The sequence below is a fragment of the Pinus tabuliformis genome, chromosome 9 (genome assembly GCF_031772625.1).
Source record: "Pinus tabuliformis cultivar Carrire ecotype Pingquan chromosome 9, CPIR1, whole genome shotgun sequence".
NCBI classification, from domain to species: domain Eukaryota; kingdom Viridiplantae; phylum Streptophyta; class Pinopsida; order Pinales; family Pinaceae; genus Pinus; species Pinus tabuliformis.
The window spans coordinates 1238133537-1238148885 of record NC_142307.1 but is presented as its reverse complement, the minus strand read 5'-3'; the positions used below and the strand labels follow the sequence as shown (position 1 = coordinate 1238148885).

Below are 15349 nucleotides of genomic sequence, written 5' to 3'. Positions count from 1 at the left end.
AACCAAAGGGTAATTTTCGATAAGCGAATGTGCCCCACGGACAGATAAATGCAGTATTTGACTGGTCCTGTGGGCGGATATTTATTTGATTATACCCGAAAAATCCATCCATAAAGGAAAAGATCTCACATCTGGCGCATTCATCAATTATCTGGTCGATGAAGGGTGTAGGGTAGTTGTCCTTTGGACAAGCTTGGTTTACATCCCTATAGTCGACACACACTCTTATCGTCCCTTGTTTCTTCATAACAGGGACAATATTCGATACCCAATCGGTTAGAGGAACTGGGTAGATGAATCCAGCATGGAGAAATTTTTCAACTTCTGCCTTAATGGTAGCGGCTTTCTTCGGGTGAACCTGTCGAAGCCGTTGTCTTACTGGTTTGACATCAGGATATATTTTAATTTCATGTTCAACGATACTCGAGTCAATGCCTGGCATTTCATCATATGACCACGCAAAGACATCTCTAAACTCGCGAAAAAGAGGGCCATATATTTCCAGTTCTGAAGGGGAACAACTTTTGCCGACATGAATATTCTCTACAACATCAGGTTTTGTCGAGATATTTATGGCTATAGTCTCTTCAATATTGGATAAGTTTCGCTCGGAATCCACCGTATTTACAGTATTTGTTAGGAATTCAAAAACTGAAGGGTGGTAAAGGTCGTGTTGAGTATCTTCTTCACATTCTGGAAGAAGGGAACGATGGTGGTGATCATTCCAGGGTGCCTCCTCAATCAACATTGATTGTAAGATTCCTTCGTCAGTCCCATGCACTTTCGACCAAGGATCTAATGGGGTACCATATTCTCCAGACCTATCTACCCAAACGCTCGACGAGCGTTGATTTGGGTTCGCCTCCCATGCCCGAAACATTGATTGCTACAATATTTCTATAGGGCTTGGGGGCAAAACCATTGAATGATCCATGTCGACTTTGTCTTCTGCGATCTTCGTGGAAGATATCATGTTGCATGTTGCTACAAACGGGATATTTCCTATATGGATAGGAGGTGGCAATGCGAAAGCTCCCATCATTGTGGGGTCTTTCAATAGGCCTACTCCGATATCTTGAATTGAATGGTCGCTCCCATGGATCATGGGAATGCTTCCTGTAACTTGTGAACCATTAGGGAGGAAGTTCTGTTGGTCGACGATCGTAATCCCTCCTTCAAATGGGAATGCGATCTTCCTAAAATAAGTCGACACTACAGCTGCCATGGCATATATCCATGGTCTTCCCAGTAGGATGTTATAGTCAAGATTGCCATTGATGACTTCAACATCTATTTCTATTGTTTTTCCCCCTAGTTCAACCTTTAAGTTATTTAGGATACCGTACGGGGTGTACGTCCTTCCGTCGAATGCTTTTAATGTCGTCGAAGATCGCGACAAGGTTGGAGATCCGAGAGTTTTCCAGCAAGTCATCGACATGATAATGTTGATTCCCCCTCATCAATAATTGTTCTGTGAACAGTTTTGTTGAGTGCTTTCACTTGAATAAGGAAAGCTAGTTGAGCTGGTAACTGAGGATCATATCCTTTGTGATCAAAGGATACAAGATTGGAATCCTTAGGATCCACTCCACCAATAGCTGATAACAACGCCTGCCTTTGGGATGGACAATTTTGCAGTACCTCAAGAGTCGACATAGCGGATGGCGATTGGGCCAAATCTTCCACTATGTTATAATGCTGCGCCGCTCTGGCGCGAGGATTAAATGTCGACTTGTGTACTACTCCCTTTGGCGGTTTTATTGTTAACTCATGAGTGATGGGGGGTACAACTTCTGCCGAAGTTGTTGTCGAACTACTAGGTTGATCTTTACCTTTGTCGTTCGACACCTGTGGATTCCCGTAATCTTTACTCCTTGTCGAAATCAAAGCATCATTTTGTTGCTTAGAGATCGATAACATTAGCACTTGCGACGGGGAAGCATTTCCACTATCAACCATATTTTGACCTGGATTAGGAAATGGATCAGTCAGCACAGCTGAGGTGTGTGAACTTTTGAAAAATTTCTTAAGTTCAGCTTTGTACGGACAATTCTTTGTCCCATGATCCTCCTCATCACATATTTGACAAGGAAATTTCCTATTTCCAGGAGGGTTTGAAGAAGTTTTTTGAGGGGATGACTCACCCTGTTTCTTCTTCTTCCCTTTGTTTTGCTTTTTCTTGCTTCCTGGTTGATTGGAATTTTTGCCTTTATCCGCAGATATGGCATTTATTTCCGAAGCAAGAATTTCTTGATTTGCATTTTGATTTGAAGTCTTACGGGCTTTCTTATTCGAATCCCTTGTCGACTTTGCGTTTGCGGTGCCAATCACACTGTCACCGGCATGAGAGTCACTATTTGATCTAGGAGGAGGAGGAATTGAAAATTCCGGTCTGGGGGCGTCAGGTATCTTGTCATAGAGCGTGCCAGACTGAGTATATACTAAGTCTAAATACTGGGCATGAGCAATAACTTGCTCCTCTGTTACGACCCCTCCCTTGGCCACATCTTTTGTTATAGCAGGAAGAAGCGACTTTATAAACCACTCAGCTAATAGCTGATCTAGAACATAAGTCTTTACCATTCTGTGACGACGACGCCACTCATGTATATGATCGGATATATGTGTGGCCGTTGTCTGCTTGAAATTGGTTAAGATCTCTGTTCCAGTTTCGTACCTTATAGGTAACTGAAAGTGGGTTAAGAAAATCGTGGCTAGGGAACTGAAATTGTCGAAAGAGGCTCTAGGTAATTCAATATACCATTTAGCTGCCGGACCTGTCAATGTCCTCTGAAAAAGGCAAAGCCTTATCGAATCATCATTCAAGGTGTTCGACGAACACCATAGATGAAAAGTCATCACATGATTCGACGGGTCTTCGCCAGGATTTCCATTGAATTTAGGAATGTCCGACGGAAGCTTGTGAGGAATCGCTAGCCACCAATGGGCATAGGCAATTGGATCGTTCGTCAATCGATGTAAATCTGGTAATTCTAAAGTTGCCACGAATGGTAACTGTTGACTCAGGTTTGGCAAGGCGTATCCAGGATACGATGGAATCGCCTGAGCAGTAGGCCTTTGCATACCAGCATAATGCAATTGATGCTGGTATGACTGATATGGCTGGTGGACTTGACCACTGTAAAGTGGTTGATTTAACCTGTTTTGAATATAGGGTTGTCCACTATTCGCAAAGATCTGTTGCTCAGATCCTTGGTACACTTGCTGGAACTGTGGTTGTTGGTACTGCACCATGCATGGCTGTGAAGCCATGTTTTGCTGTGCTATACTAACCGACGGACCAAGATGTGGGGTAATTGTACCTGTTTGGACCTATGTCGTCCCGGCAGTTGGCGATTGTGGTTGTGTGGCCGGGTCAAGGGGCTGTTGCATTACAACCTGGGGTTGACATACAACAGGCATCGTTTGAACCTGCGACACAGTTACAATAGTTGGCGTCATCGGGATGCTAGACATAGGTACACATTGTTGCATAGAATACACAACTCTTGGCTGTTGGGGTAACATAGGTACCCAACCACTTGTCGTAACTCCAGTCAAACCTGAACACTGTTGAGAACTGCCGTATGGGTATCCTCCCGGAGGGGGTAATGAAAGGGCATATTGCCCCCCATACGGTAGCAATCCGGAACTCAAGGGTATGGCTTGCCTTTGAGGACTGGATGGCCCAAATTGACCTCCATAGGGAACAATTTGTCTAGTCTCAACATAAATTACCGGGTATTATACCAGAAGAACAAACTGGAACAGACCACACTGTCGAAATAGTCCCTGGGTGGACTCCTTCTAGCTGTTGAGAGCTAGTTGGGATAGCTGGTACACTAGCAAACATCGTTGGAGTGACGACAGGGGCTTCTACTATCGCTGTGTCATTTGACACAGTCCTAGATGTCGACGGTTGCTCCGACATTTTAAGTCTATCCAATAAACTGCCTAGCGATTCTACAGGAACTTCCGCTGGCGATGGACAAACTTCTGATGCAGAAGGAAAAAGAGTGACACCTACTCCAAAATGAGTTGGAGTATTTGCTTGCGAGTCCTCTATGATTTCCTCTATTGCAATCAAACCAGGTGGAAGAGGAAGACCGTCAGGTCCGTAAAATATTTCTGGTGCCGAAGAAGGGGTTGTTTCGACAGCGACAGTTGTTTGAGCAACAAGACTCTCTGGACCGGTTACAGACGGAACTGGTTCAGTGACACAAGTACTTGTTCTCAGACCAGGATCAGTGTTACTGTCCCTCTGTGGCTGTTGAACTTCTTCAATAGAGGCAGGGATTCCAGAAATACTTGGAGTGACCGGGATCTCAGATGTTGTTGGAACTGTCGTTCTAACTTTAATGGGAGATTTTGACCCAGTCAAGCGAGTTTGCTTTGTCCGTACTACTTTCGATTCCGAAGACAAAGACGGTTGACTCGCAAGCCTCCGCGAACGACAGGGTTTCAATTGACTTTCTTCCACAGTTGTGGATTACTCGATCAACTAAAATACAAAAAGGAGAATTATATTTCCGTATTGAATGAATTTTATTAGACGCGTTTAGACACAACTTGCTTTTTCATTTTTAAAGAGTCGAGAAAAAGTTAAAGATGACTCTAGTCTCCTTCGATATTTTAACGAGCCCGAAGTGACAAATGCTCGGTTGGACTTTTTCAGTTATAGAGTTTGAAAAAGGCCAAAAGAAACTGCTCTGGAGATCTAGGCAGAGGGTGTGCCAAACCTTTCGCGAAACCACAGAATACGTTTTACGGTACGGGTGGTCGATCTTCGTGAATGCTGTGTTCACTGCATCGCCATCAGTAGGGCGGCCGACACGGCTTCCTAAGGATAAAGGGTAAATGCCTATAGGGGTCTCCCAATATATACGCGACGGTACGTGGGAGCAGAAGTCCGTATTAGTGCTATCGTCCCTCAGGAGGAATCACCCACCTTCGTAGAGATCAACAGTCACTACGTTTAACGACGCCGGAACACGTCTCTACCTAGACCTCTACTGTGAGCGTTATGTTGCAAAGCGTTGTTAGGTTCATTCAATATATTTTAAGTTGATCTTTTTAAATTTTGCCTTTCAGGATCACCACGAGATGTATTGGTACAAATTCCTAAATGCAGTCTAAGATGATAAGCAAGCTTTATTCAATCTTTTCGACTTATGAAAATCTTAACTACTGAGGGAAAAGAAAGACATCATCTTTTCACACAGATCACAAAGCACACACTAATGCACTTTCTCCTAAATCAACATGCAAACTTACAAATGCAAATGCAAAATGCAGGTATTTCTTTTCTCTTTCTTAATGTTGATGTATTACAAAAAGAAAGTTGTTGTATAACTTTGAATTCAATTTCAAGTGAAAGCAAACAAACTTTGTCCAAAATCAAGACACCTTAAGATTTACTTATTTCGACACATAGAAATATATAAATTCAAACCATATGACGAAAGCAAAAAGCTCAATCAGCTATGAACAGCAAACAAACTAACTCTTGAGATAAATACGACACTTATCACAGGTCTAGATCTAAGAGGCCACAGCAAGACTAGTTTCACTTTTCGTTATGGGAAACTGCAAATGATGTAAGAAATACACAAAGAACAATCACAGTTTCTTTATACAACCGAGGCGGAATAGTGGCAAGGAAAGTTGGTTTCAGATAGGTACATTGACTGACAACAGGCTGCAAAAACAAAGATGAAAACAGGGCAAGAAACAGCAGGGAACCTCAGTAGCACAAGGCAAGACTGGTTCAACGCAGGTAGTACACTGTCAGTTTGACATTCAGCGCAGGTAGCCCCTTCGGGAACTGCGCTGAAATGCAGACTGCCTTCACAGTGCCTGCACTGAAGAGAGAAACTTGCGTTTCTCTTGGTTTCTGGGTCACAGATTGCTCAAAAATTCACAGTTTTTGGCCAAATCAGAAGCTATCAATCAAGTACACACTAAAGGGTAATTAGGAGGATGAAAAGGTATCTAAGATTTCTTCTTTATGAAAGTAAAATAGGGGAGAAAGGAATCCACTAACCGATATCTTTCGCTAATGGTTGATCCACTCTTCTCTCCTTGCTGCTTGCTCCCAGCTCCTTGCTCTTTCACTGGCCCAGCTACACCAAGATCCTGCAAAATGGCAAGAGAGGGAAACTACAAGAAGCATACATTCATAACTGATTCAAGGATTAGAATAAATCAAATACACAAGTATGACAATACATCATTGAGACACATGCATATAGAAGAACCTCAAATGCTTTATTAATGGAAGAAGTAAAGTTCAGGAAGTGTTACAACCATAAGAGGCCCAATCCAGCAACACCTCCCAGCAGAAAGAAATCTCCTCTTCACCTCCTTCAAAGCAATCACCCAATAGCTCTAAACTCAAACCAACAGCACTTCCTTACATTCACAATATTCCAGCCTCCCTAGACCTCATGAGAGAGCTCTATATATAGGAGTTTTGGAGAAAGGATGAGTCAGCTTGAGGCTGGCATGAAGCTGACTAGTGTCCTCTCCCACTTCAGTTATTCTTCAGTTCTTGAGTCCACTTGGAGATCCTTGCTTCCACTTGGAGTTTAAGAACCTCTTACTCATCACTAGGCGAATTCCCTGATCCAAGTGTCATTTTGGAAGCTTCCTGGGCATTGACACCTTGAGGAATGACTGTGCCACTTGTCCAAGTATGCTCAGCGCAGGTGGCCTTCTTTGCAGTTGACATTCAGCGCAGGTACAGAGAGGAGCAGTTGACATTCAGCGCAGATGCTCAGTGGAGCAGTTGACATGATCCAGAATTTGCTTGTTTTTGAGTGTTTTCAGGTGGAGAACTGATTTTCAGTGCTGTGGTTTGCTGACCTTGTTCCTCTAGGGGTAGGAACAACATGTTTAGGGACTTTGGATCCCTTAGATTATGGACATTTCATGCTTCATGCTGTAAGGCACAAAAATGTCTATAACACCATGTGAATTTCTTGATCAACCATTTTAAGCTCTCGATCGAGCTTTTGAGATCCTGAAAAACACAATTCTAGCACCCCTTCTGCAACTTTGTTTATAACACAATTTTGTACCCTAGCAAACTTAGGCCAAAATTTTTCCTTGGGTGGTGGAGTTGATCATGTTGGGTTTATGAAGGAGTCCTATATCTAATAGCATATGAGTTTCACATTTTTGAGTTCATATTATATATTTCATCTTATTTCTTTTAAACATAATGCTTGAATTTTTTTTGGACAACTTTAATGAGTTTGAGTGAAACATCAATAAGATAAATTATACAAAATGGAAAAATTCAAAAAATACAACTATATTCTTTTATGAGTCCTCTTCAAAAGGATACTCTTGTTTTTCCAATTTATTTAAATAGTTAAAAAAATATATATATAAATAAAAAAAAAATAATAAAATAAAATAAAATAAAATAAAATTAAGTGAACACATGTGTCTACAAAATGAAATTGACATATTATTTAGCCAACTTCAAAAAATAATAAAAAATATAATTTTTCATTAGAAAAATATTTTTTTAATATGAAAAACATATTTATCTTCATTTAGACCATGCTTATATATATACTTTAAAATTTTCACATTTTAAACACATGAATACCTCTTAAGATATGCAAAAATTGCAAAGAGAAGCACTTCATTTAATGGAAAATTGGCATATTATATGACACTAAATATTTTTTCAAAAAATACGATAAGGACAACAACATAATTCTCCACAAATCTTTTTACTCTGAATTGAAATCCACAATGCTTATATGAATTTTGGTGGCTTGAATTCAATAAAAGAGTAATATTTTGAAATTTCATCACCACATTTGGCCCAAAAGTGTAATATATCTTCATGCATTCACCCCTTTCTGACCCATTTTTGCTGCTCTTCTGAAGATAATATTTGTTCCGAGAAGTATTTAAGACTATCATGATCTATTTTTACCTTGAAGTGTCATCCCATTAGGTAAGGGTGGCATTTCTTTAGAGCATGTAGTATTGTTGACATTTCCTTCTCATAAATAGGTTTGTGTAATTACTGTCCCTTGAATGGAAAGATTTTAAAAGCAATGGGTCTTCCTTATTTCATTAAAACAACATCAATTCCTTTTCTTGTGGTACCACATTCCACAATAAAGGTTTTTGTGAAGTCAGGTGTAGGTAAGGTGGGAGCTCACCACATTTCTTCTTTAATATGTTTAAAGGCCTTACTTATTTCTGGAGTCCAAAAAATACATCTTTCTTCAGTAATGTTGTTAGTGGTTCTACTATTTTCCTATAATCTTTAACAAACTTATGATAATACCCTATCAACCCAAGAAATCCTAGGAGATGCTTTCAGGTTGTGGGGATTTTCCATTCCTTTATGGATATAATTTTGTTAGTGTATACCTTAACACCCTCATGAGATACAATATGACCCAAATATTCCACTTTTCTTTACCCCAAAGAAACATTTGGATAGTTTTTCTTACAATTGTTTCTCCTCCAATAGTTTGAGAACTCTATCAACATGTTGAACATGAACTTTCCAAGACTTGTTGTAGATTAGTATATCATCAAAAAATACTAACATAAATTTTATAAGGAAGGTTTGAAAATGGAATTCATCAAACCTTGAAATGTGGAAGGTGCATTAGTAAGACCACACTGCATGACCAAAAAATTATAATGAGCTTCATGAGTTCTAAATGTTGTTTTTGAAATGTCTTCTTTCTTCATTCTAATTTGTTGATATCTCAAACAAAGATCTAGTTTGGTGAAGTAAATTGCTCCATACAATTCATCGAACAATTCATCAATGTTAGAAATGGGAAATTTATCTTTAACAGTGATATTGTTGAGTTGTTTATAATCCAGACACATATTCCATGATCCATCCTTCTTGTGTACCAACACTACTAGAGAAGAGAAAGAACTCTCGCTAGGTTGAATTATACCTGCCTCTAACAATTCTGCAACCATACATTCAGTTTCACTCTTTTGGGCATATGGATACTTGTGTAAGATCTAATATTTGGAGGAACACTTCTAGGAATCAAGCGAATGGCATGATCATGATCATGAATAGGCGACAGACCTTTTAGAGTCTCCAATACCTTGGAATCATTGTCAAGGACTCTTTGGAGATCTAGAGAAATGGATGACTTAGATGTTTAAACATATAGAGAAAATACTTACAAAAATACCCCTTGTTGTTCCTTCTTCAAAATATTTTTCATGCCATTAGAACTAATTATCTTCCCAAGTTTCCCTACGATACCCCTTAATTAAATTTCCTTTCCTTCCTAGAAAATTTTCAAAAAAAAAATCTTGAAAATTAAAAGATATCATTCCCAAGTATTATAACCATTGGAATCCTAATACAACATCAGCACCACCCATTGCAATGGAAATGATTGGAATATTCAATACATATTCTCCCATGGTAGGATTTATATTATGCCACTTCTCTAAGAAATTTATAGCTCCTCCATTTGCAACCATCAATTAGCACTTTGGTGCTAGACATAGAAAGAAATTCAAATCCTTGGTTATCTTACAATGAATAAAATTATGGGTACTACCTGAATCAATCAACACCATTACCTCTTTCTTCTTAATATATCCTTCTATCTTAAGAGTTTCAGGAGTAGTAATTCCCACCAATTCATTACAAGATATGCTCAGATTCATTTCTTCTTTTTCAACCCCTGGAGTTGGTTCTTGGTGTATATTTTCTTTTTCTGATGTTCCTTGTTCATTTTCCTCCTCCTCCTCACAATCTATGTAAAATAATTTCTTTTTGGAACACTTATTACCTTTAGTATATTTGTTATCACAATTGTAATAGAGCCCTTTTGCTCTTTTTTCTTCCAAGTGTTGTGGTGTCAACCTTGTAGGTTGTGGGAGGCTAGGAGTGACAACACTTCCATTTTTATATTTATGAGTGTTAGACCTCCTTGTTTCCATAATTTTTATTTCAACTTTTCTTTCCACACTAAATGCATTATCCAATGTGTTAATTTCCCAAAAGTGATCCTCATGTTGGATGTTATCCTTTCAAATCCATAGGAAAACATTAATTAGATGTTCCTATGGAATATCAGTTACCTTCATATTCAATCTTTGGAAGACTTCAATGTGCTCCCCAATCGAAACCTTTTGTTTGAGATTTATCATTTGGTTAATGAAGTTATTTCTCTTTGTATCCTCGTAATGTGATATCAATTCCACCATTAGAATTGTCCAATTAGCTAGTTCCTTATCAAAACAAAGCCATATATACCATACAAATGGATTGGGTTCTAAATATAAAAATGCAATGCATATCTTTTGTGTGTGTTTCACATTGTGTAGATCAAAGGACTACGCCATATTTAGTATCCATGTTACCGGATCCTTGCCATCAAACTTCCTCATATCTATCTTTGGAATGTGGTTAGTCTTCAACCCAAAGTTAGAGTCTCTAAAATAATGATTCACATTCATTTTGTTCTCATCATGAGTTTCATGGAATACCTTGTCACCATTAGAAAGTATTTCGTGTAGTAAATTTGTTAAACCTTCCTTCAAACCTTCCATTTCATCTTTTAAACCGTCCTTCAAACTTTCCATACCCCTTTTTATATCATTCATGTCCTCTTTTAAACAATTCATCTTAACATTCATCATCACATCCAATTCAGTTTTTGTTACTCTTTGTGAGAGAGAAAATTATTGCACTTGGTCTAGTAATTTTGATACATCATATTGCATTTCTTCCTCTTCTTCATGTGTCATACCATATTTTTTTGTTGACTTAGTAGGTGTATCCATTTTTTTATTTTGATGAATTTTAGAACTAAATAATGATATCTATGCTTCAATATGCCCTTTGAATCACTTCAAACTTATTTTTTAAAACAAAATCTTAAAAAATACACACTTTTTTCTTGCTTTCATGAGCTCGATCTTGAAATTGTTTTCTTTGTGTAGCTCTCCAAAGTTTGAGATTTCATCCTATGGTATCCCCCTGGGTCTTCTTTCCAATGCCACAATTTAGACCAAGGTTGGATTCTTCAAGTTAATGTTATGCTAAATCTTCAAATATGGCCTGTGTATGGACTTGTTCAGTAGAGCACACTTGTACGGAATGCCATGTGCCATTGTTTCATCATTTGTCCCTATAAATGGTACCCAAGAAACTATAGTATATGTAATTTTAGACACATTGTATAAAATTCAATTTGGATGCCCGAAATGAAAGTTATGATGATTATACCTTAGACACATGTTTGAGACAAAATTTTGGAGCATACAAAAACACTAATTTCCTTGAATCATATCTCTAAAAATATAGAAAACCAATCTCAAAAATATTTACATGATTTTCACCAAGATATTCGCTCCACATGGTGGAAATTTCATCTTTTGAAGCCTCACAAACTAAGTATTATAGAAAAAATTCCAAGATGATTTGTTTGAAGTAGTGAAACCCTAGGATCCAAAGCTCTGCTACCAAATACTATGTAAGCAGATCACAAAATGGAAGAAAATATACCTCAAAGACCTGAAAATAAGCCTCTTTGAGAGCGAAAAATACTTTTACATCACATAAATGAACAATTCTTGGATGATTCAAATGACAATACCTCCTTATTTATATAGGATTCTAAATGGTCAAAATATAATTAGGGTCTACATAACACTAATAATATAAGAGCTCAACAATAACAATAGTGGGTTTCTAAGGGGTACAACAATAAGAATATGGGGGCTACACTAGCATTATATGGACCTAACATGGACCATTGTGATGGGAAATTAGGCTAATCAGAATAACATTATTTTATCTATGATCATTATGCGAGTTATGATAGTAAAGTCTAGAAAAAAGGGTTTGAATTCAATTGGCTATGGAATTCATGATAAAATTACATTATTTTATCTATGATCATTATGTTGGTTATGATAGTAAAGTCTAGAGTAGGGGGTTTTAATTCACTTGGTTGTGGAATTTAAATGAATTGCGATGCATCGGCAATGGATGATAATTTTTTGCAATTGAGTCTTCCCTATTAATTTGATGTTTTCCCTATTAAGCATATGGAATTTTCTTTAATTTCATCTATAGGTTGTAAGTAATTTCATAGAGTTTAATGGTGGAAGCCAAAAATGTCATTTATGGGATAAGTAGGTCATCACGGCACTTTTGCTATAACTTTTCTTTTGGGAGGATCGAAAGGATTAACTTGGACCATTGTGATGGGAAATCATGTTAATCATTTGGTTCAATTTTTAGATCTTGGTTCGCTATATTTTCATAAATATTATCTGAGGAAGTCGTATTTATCTTGGTAGGTTATCTTGGAAATTTCGCTATCACTTTTCTTCTTGGAGGTTCTAGAGGCTAAAACTTGGATCATAGTGAAGGGAAATCCCGATGATCATCTAGTTCATTTTTCAGACCTTGATTCACTATTTTTTTAGAGTTATGCTCTATGAAATTCAAGCTTCTTAGAACTTGAATCTTTCCAAAGAGTTTGATTAGATTTCCACAAAATCAAACACAATTTATGTTATTTGTGCTCTTTAAATAGAAATACCTATTATAAATACCACAATGCACACCCTATCAATCATTGTTAGCACATCATTGACATTTTTTTGAATATTGTTTGGGTCTCATAAAAAAAATTGTTCAGAAAAGGTTACAAGCTATTGTTTTGGGAATCATGGCTCATAGTAGATGTAGTGCCCTATTATTTTTTTTGAAAAATTCAATCTCTTACTTTAGTGACCCATAATTTCCATAAATTTGTTCACGGGAAAGAAATTTTCTTCTCCTAATGGAATGATATAACCAACATGATTTGGGGGGATATCAAAGACTAGTTTTAAAATATAAATACTTACTTGCAACATGCTTTGGATTCCAATTATTATTCCCCAGCATTACCACTATGGGGAAGCAATGAGCACCCTAAACTTTGATGAATCAAGATTGATGTGAAACACAACTCTTTAAAACAATATTTTGGCTATAGGAAATAAGCATTTATTAACTTGAAAAGGCTAACATCACTCAAAATTATAAAGGGAAAATGGAGGCTCATTTCATGAATTTCTATGAGGTATATAAGTTATTCCCAACCTTACCCCCTTTTTAATTTTTCTAATGTTTCCCAACAATAATATTGCTTTTTATTCCAACACATATTGGTATTAAAAATAGAATTTGCACATAGCAATAGTTTCAAGAATGAAGGACCTTAAAGCAAGATTTGCATCTTTTTAGAGAAAGAAAGCACCTTTTATTGGACAACACTAGAGCTTTGGACACTAGAAGTGTATGTGCTGGTCCTAGTTATTATAACATTATAATCCTTTAATTTAAATATATGAAAATTTATTATGGATAATATCTGAGATGAAGGTCACTTCAACATCAAAAGTGAGATTACTTCATTATTTTTAAAATCACTAGGATGAAAGTGAAAATTGGACTTGTTTCAAGTTTAACCAGAATTTAAATTTACTAATTATATGTTTATTTCCATTTTTCTCAAAAGTTTATACAACATGTGGATTGCCTCTTAGTTTATTTGAAGCTTTTGAAAAATTCATGAATTTTTATCTCTCCCATAAGAAAATGAATGTTATTAAATTGCATTAGTTTTCTATACTATAATGAAATTAAATGGAGTGAACTTTGTGGCCTATGGAAATTAATGACAAGGGCTTTATACTTTTCCATATAATAAGATCGTAATGTATGGATCTCTTTTGCAATTTGTTTTTTGACTAATGCTTTTAAAGATATTTTCTCATTATTTCATCTTATCTATTATGATAAGTTTATCTAGTTTCCCTATATGTAGTGTTATGAACCTCTTGAAAGAGATCCCAAGCCCTTGGTCAAGGAAAGTTATGGTTTTAATATACTTATGGTAATGATTAGAAGAGGAGACTTTAAGTTAACCTTCTAAACAATTTAATTTTAAGGTTGTTTTCCCTATTACTGGATCTTTTTGACTCAATGAACATATACAAAGAGACAAAGGAAAACAAGACCAATTTTACACATTTGACTAAATTATACTAGTAAGTTTAAAAAAAGAAAAAATTACATAAAAAAATATCCTTATAATAACTTAGAATATAAAATTTAGAGTCTAACATAATGGTAGTAGCATGTTTTTGCTACAGACAAAGACCATATACAAAGTAATCTTTCATGAAAGAAGAAGACAAATTGAAATAAAGAGACATATGATCAAATCTACAATGGTCGTGATATATTAGGTTTGTCAAGTAGAAACAACATTCTAGGTATTTTAAGGGCCTTAAACATTTTCCTGAACAAAATAAGAAGTAAGAATTTTTAAAAATTTGATTGGTTTCACTTAAAATTGCATAAAATTTATATAATTTTAAATCATAATCAAAATATAAAAAATGTATCTACTCTTAAAATTTAGATAATAATAAAATTATAATTATGTCTATATTTTTTGCAAAATAAATGCTACCAAGAAATTTAATGTTTTTTTTTTATATTGTACATGAAGGGTTAGCATTTTTTTTTTCTATGTAAAATTAATTCTATTAAGAAGAAGAGAAGGTATTTACAGGGTGACCGAAGTCAGTACATTGCTCTGAAGAAGAGCCATCATTCCAAAAAAAAAAAAAACCACCCATAGAGTCCCATACATCCCAAAACAAAACCAGGAGATCCGTTCGCCAGCAGCCGGAAGAGACCCAAAACCCAGATGACTAAGAAGCAGCTGAGGATAGCCAAAACTAGATAAAAAGTAAGGAGGATTACCTCCAGCAGAAGCATGCTACTCATCAGGTTGTTCCTCCACAATTCGGCACCAGCCGAATTCCTGTTCATCCTCAGCAGGAGCGTTGAACTGAGCAGAGGGACCGGGATCGGCAGGCTGCATCTTCGTGTCCTGAATACCTCTCCCTGGTTCCGCTCGTGCAGGCTGTGGCATCATACCAATGCCAAGCTGGAACGTAGGGGGAGGACCATCAATAGCTCCCGAACCTCCCGTATGACTATCAGTGCCTTCCAATTGCGTGGTTTCATAAAACACCACCATGATGTGTGCAGTGACCCGTGGCCGATGAAGCAAACTATTGAAAGTAAAAATGGCAGACCTAGTTGTCGAGGGTGGCCCTGGAGGCAGATTGGATGCGCGGCGCCTTCCTCACCCACTACGGGTACTCGGATAACGCCCAGTGAACAGCTCGTTGGTGGCGGGCGAGTCCGAAGTGGAGTCATTGGAGGCACGCCTGAGTTGGCCTCGTCGGCAACCCATTCTCTGTCAAAGGCGGGCCATGATAGGATGGGCTTCAGACAAATATTCACCAA

General features: G+C 37.2%; 1 pseudogene; it reads right to left on the bottom strand.

Moving 5' to 3' along the window:
* Window positions 1–15077, bottom strand: part of LOC149153035 (protein trichome birefringence-like 11) — a 37384-nt pseudogene extending 22307 nt beyond the window's left edge.
* Between the last annotated feature and the right edge of the window lie 272 nt (window positions 15078–15349).